Source organism: Marmota marmota, unplaced genomic scaffold, assembly GCF_001458135.2.
Source record: "Marmota marmota marmota unplaced genomic scaffold, marMar, whole genome shotgun sequence".
Lineage (NCBI taxonomy): Eukaryota > Metazoa > Chordata > Mammalia > Rodentia > Sciuridae > Marmota > Marmota marmota.
Window position 1 is genome coordinate 42,693,452 of NW_026000108.1, and position 6,000 is coordinate 42,699,451.

The following is a 6,000-nucleotide window of genomic DNA, read 5'->3' on the forward strand; positions in this document are numbered from 1 at the left end:
AGAGGCAGGAGGTTCACAAGTTCAAGGCAAAATCCTGCCTCTAAATTTAAAAAGCTGGGGGCTGTGGTGTATAGCTAAGTGGTAAAGAGCTCCTGGGTTCAATCCCCAGTATGGAAAAAAATAAACTTTAAAAAATTTAATGAAGAAAGAAAGCTTATTCTGAGAGGAACACATATATCAAAGCCCTCCAAAAGTAATTCATATGGTATTTGAGAATAATATTTGCACTTTCTTCTTCCTTGAGATGTTTCCTTTGGCATATTTACTGATCATTTTGTGAGACATTTAGAGGAGAGGAAAATTTTGAGCCAGTTCGTGCACCAACAGAACCATTTATTTTGTGATTCCTAAGTCTATATATCAAATATTGATCCCATGACCTACTCCCTTCTCAGTCAGAATCTAGTCTGGAAAATACAAGGTTCACTAGGTATTTCACCAGAGAGAATTTAATAAAAGGAATTGGCTATCCCCGTGTTGGAGAACTGGAAAAAGCAGAAAGGGAGAACAAAGCAGCTTACAGAGACAGTAGCTCCAGGAGACTGGTATCACCCAAAGTCTGAGGAAACACAGGGAATAGATTGGGATTACAGAATCTAAAAACTTGGAGGTGAGGCCCTGGAAAACTGGGACCTCTGAGAAGGTGCAGCTGCATGGCTGGTGCTGATGGCTCTGGGAGTGTATGAAAAGTTGGAGACTGGAGCCAGTTCCTCCTGCCAAGGTGATGGGCCATTACTAGGGCTCCTGCATGCACTGAAATAAACAGCAGGCATGTAGCAACACGCCCCTTCTTCTTCCTGCCTTCCAATGTGCCTCTGCAGAAAGCTCTGCCTGCTCTGAGTTACTCCGAGAGGTATAGACAGAAGTCTTCAGGCCGTGCCTAGCCCTGGGCTACTCCATTTTATAAAGCAGAAGTTTGCCATGAGTTACTCCATTTTGAGAACAAGTACTGAGGTAGAATAACCCTATACCTTGTTTCTACAAATAAACAGACACCATCTTACTAGCACCACCACAAGGCACAAGCTGATAAATAATTATGCCAATAAAAATGATCACCAAGCTGGGTGCGGTGGTGCACACCTGTAAGTCCAGTGGCTCAGGAGGCTGAGGCAGGAGGATCATGAGTTCTAAGCCAGCCTCAGCAAAAAGCAAGGCGCTTCACAACTCAGTGAGACCCTGTCTCTAAATAAAATACAAAAAAGGGCTGGGAATGTAGTTCAGTGGTTTAGTGCTCCTGAGTTCAATCCCTAGTACCAACATATATAATCTATGAATTTATCAAATTAATCAGAAGCACATGAATATACAAGCATATTAAACTCATATCAGAAATATGAGGCCCATAAGCTTATCAAACACATCAGACCACCCAAAGAAGCAACTCTCTCATCTGAGACACAAAAAAGAAGACTGGACATGGTGACACCCGGACCCCATCACCTAGACACTCGTCACGGGTCTTGTCCAGGAAAATCACTATAGGGAAAAACCTCCAAGACTCTGTCCGCGGTCTTCAGTAGAGCACGATTTCACCTGCCCGTGACAACCGCACACAGCCCACTCCAAGCTGACATCTAAAGGTGACTCTCCAAGATGACGCTCTGAAGCTGCCTGGTCTAAAATAAGTTCCTGTGCATCAGGTATGGTGATGTATACCTGTAATCCCAGTGACTTGGAAGGCTGAGGAAAAAGGATCAGAAATTCAAAACCAGCCTCAGCAATTTAGTGGGGCCCTAAGCAACTTAGCAAGACCCTGTTTCAAAATAAAGAATAACAAGGGCTGGGTTCAATCCCCAGAACCAAAAAAAAGTAAGCTTCTGTGCTTTGACAGCTCTGTGCCCTCAACAAGTTCTTCAGCTCAGGCTGATTCTTATTCTTCTCCTTTCTTCTCCTCCTCCTCAGTACTGGAGATTGCACCCAGGGCACTTAACAACTGAGCCACACACCCAACCCCTTTTTTATATTTTATATGGAGATAGGGTCTCTCTAAGTTGCTTAGGGCTTTGCTAAATTACTGAGGCTGGCTTTGAACTGGTGATCCTCCTGCCTCAGACTCCCAAGCCACTGGGATTATAGGCACACACCACTGCGCCCAGATCTATTTTTTATTTTGAGATAGGGTCTTGCTAAGTTGCTTAGGGTGAGGCTGATTTTTTTTTCCTTTGGTGCTGAGGATTGAGCCCAGGATCTTGGGCATGTGAGGCAAGCACTCTACCAACTGAGCTATATCCCTAGTCCAAGGCTGATTCTTAATCTTACCACCTAGAGTGACTGCATTGTATCTGCCTTTGCTCTCAGTTTAGCCTTCTCAGCCCCCTATGATGTATTAATTCTTCCTTAGCCTTTCTATATAATTTATATACAGAAGTGTGTGTGTGTGTGTAAGGTGTTATATATGACTTGAGTGTTAGATATTAGCAGTTAAGACTAGAATAAAAGAATTTGTGATAAGCCCGGCTTATGACTTCAGGTGACTCAAGAGTATTTGGTGAATTGTAGCTGCTGAAAGTGCTCATGTATGGTCGTCACAAGTGACCAGGTGACAGAATCATGGTGCCACCATATTCAGTCTTAGGGTACTCCTCCTTTTATGGGTCTCAAACGAGGAGGTTGCTCCATTCAGTGGTCTTGTATGTTTGATAAACTCATAGGCCTGGTTTTTCTGATATGGGGGTGCTTCTGAATAATTTGATAAGTTCATGGTGGTCATTTTTATTAGCATGATTATCAGTTTTTGCCTTATGGATGTGCTATTCAGATGGTAGTTGTTTTCCTGTTCAAAGAAGGTATAGAGCCATTCCACCTCAGTAACTCATGGCAAAATTCTGCTTTATAAAATGGAGTAGCTCAGTGCTAGGCACAGCCTGAGGCCTACTGTTCTGTATATCATGGAGTAACTCAGAGCAGGGAACAGCCTGCTATCTACACCCTGTCACACATCCTGTAACAGAAACTTCAGGAAACCAGCTGGCAAAGCAAAACTGCAGAGTCCAGATATCACAAAGCAGAGTGTGGGAGCATTTTAGTCCTCAGGTGGAATAACCTAATGACTGGCATAGTTCTATACCCAACCTCTTGACCTTAGAAACTATAAAGTACTGGAACAAGAAGACAATGTGCAGTTTCAAGCTCTATCAAGCATCATGCAAGACTAAGTTCTAGCTAGCAGGTTTTTTGAGACCAGGGACATGTTTGGAACGAAGGTTAATATTTACCTGAGTCATATAATGTTAAGTTCTTTGAACAAAGGTCATAAAATGGAGATGCTCTATTTTGCTCAAGATTTTTATCAAAGATTGATTATATATATATATATACACACACACACATATATATACATATATATGTATATATGTTGTGATTATATATATAAATATTATATGTTTACATATATAAAGATTTTCTTGAACTGGGATGTAGCTCAGAGGTACAGTACTTGCTTAACATGTGCAAGGCTCCAGGTTCAATCCCCAGCACTGTGAAATAATAATAAAAATAGCTGAGCACGATGTTGCATGCCTAAAATCCCAGAAATTCAGGATGCCAAGGAAGAAAACCACAAGTTTGAGGCCAGCCTCAACAACTTTGCAAGACCCTCAGCAAGTTTGCAAGACCCTGTCTCAAAATTTAAAAAAAAAAAAAAAATCTCAGTGGTAAAGTGCCCTGGGTTCAATCCCCAATAAGTCTCACAGTCTTACCTTGAACTTGTGATTCTCCTGCATCAACCTTCAGAGTGGCTGTGATTTCAGGTGTGCACCACCAAGCCTGGCTGCTGTTCTGTATCCTGCCTGGATTGATGGACACAGGAATCTACAGATTTGATATGATCATATACAATTAAATACACAAGCACACTCAAATGAGTATAGGTGACATGGGTGAAATCTGAATAATGTTGATGTGTTGTATTAATGTCAGTTTTCTGTTTATGTTTTTGATATTGCACTATAGTGTGGCAGATGTTTCCACTGGGGGAAATTGGTGGGAAAGTATATGGTATTTTTCTGTATCAATCAAGCACCACATAACAGTGTTTTGGTCAATGATGGACAGCATCTATGAAGTAGTCCCATAGGATCACATCACCTAGTAATGTCCTGGCTGTCTCTATATAAATACACTCTATGATATTTGTAAAATGATGAAAAAACCTAGCACCACATTTCTTAGAATGTATCCCCAACCTTAAGTGATACATGACTGTGTTTTTTGCAAATGCAAAAATCTATATTATCTCAAAATCTAAAGTGTTTTTTTTTTTTTAAAAAATAAATGTCTGGGCTGGGGTTGTGGTTCAGTGGTAGAGCGCTTGCCTTGAATACATGGGGCACTAGGTTCGCTCCTCTGCACCACATAAATAAATAAAATAAAGGTATTGTGTCCATCTACAACTAAAAATTAATTTTAAAAACTATTTAAAAAATTAATAAATTATAAACTAAAAAAATTATAAAGTAAAGGCCTAGAAATTACTTGAGGAACCAGAAGAGTTAAGGAAGATAATTCTAAATATTCTGAGCATATATATTCTCTTTACTTTAATTAACATTATCCCTAGGCTAAATGAACCTGAATAATTAATATTGATCTAGCAAATTGTAGTACCCTTAAATTTGTGTGTTGAGGATATGTAATTGTATTACTATCTATAAGAAAGGGTAATTTAAACATGAAGTAATATAATCTAATGTTTAGGCTTTTGTAAGGCTTTCAACCAAAATATTCACAAATTCATATGAAAAAAAATAAAATAATCTTTTATCAAAGTAGATATCTTGATTACAAAATATGGTCATCACAACATGACTGTATGACTTAGAATAATGGGTTTTGTGTTTTTGTTGGGGAGGGGTCTTACAATGTGACCCAGGCAGGTCTCCAGCTCCTGAGCTCAGGCTATCCTCCTGCATCAGCCTTCCCAGTGCTGCACCACAACACCTGAAGAGCCATGTTTAATATAACCTAACTTTGTTGCCCTACTTTACAGAATATTGTAAAATTACAATGGGTTCTGGGTGTTTGGGATTTCTATGTACTTCCAATAAGCTGAAAAAAAAAAGCTAGTGAAATACAGTGGCCAAACAATTTATCAAAAATAGTTTTGCTAGCTTATTACCTATGGTTCAAAGACTGTGTGTGTGTGTGTAACAGGATTGAACCTAAATGTTAGGCAGGCACTCCATCACTAAGCTGCATCCCCAGCCATTTTTAAATTTTACTTTGAGGCAGGGTCTCACTAAGCTATCCAGGCTGGCCTCTTTACTAGCAATCCTATGCCTCAGCCTCCCAAGTCACTGTGATTATAGGCACCATACCCAGTTTACAAAAGTATTCTTTTTTGTTTGTTTTTCTGTACTAGGGATTGAACTCAGGGGCACTCGACCACTGAGTCACACACCCAGCCCTATTTTATATTTTATTTAGAGACAGGGTCTCACTGAGTTGCTTACCGCCTCACTGTTGCTGAGGTTGGCTTTGAACTCATGATCCTCCTATCTCAGCCTCAGAAGCCACTGGAATTACAGATATGTGCCATCACATCTAGCTACAAAAGCATTCTTTTTAAAACAATTTTTTTTAATTGTTGATAGACCTTTATTTTATTCATTTATTCATATGCGGTGTTGAGAACTGAGCCCAGTGCCTCACACATGCTAGGCAAGCGCTCTACCACTAGGCCACAACTCCAGCCCTACAAAAGCATTCTTAAAGCTCCTTTGAAATAACATTGGTACAATACAGGGTTATAATTTGGAAGTTACAGAGAGGAAAAGTTGAAAAGGTAAAGATAATTATCTTTGCTATTCAGGAGACTGAGGCAAGAGGATCTCAAGTTGGCATCCAGCCTGGGTAATTTAGTGAGACCCTGTCTCAAAATAAAATTTGCCAGAAAAAAAGGACTGAGATGTAACTGTAGAGTGCTTACCTAGCACAAGGCCTTGGGCTCAATGCCCAGCCAGCACTGTTAAAAAAAAAAAAAAAAAAAAAAAAAAAAAA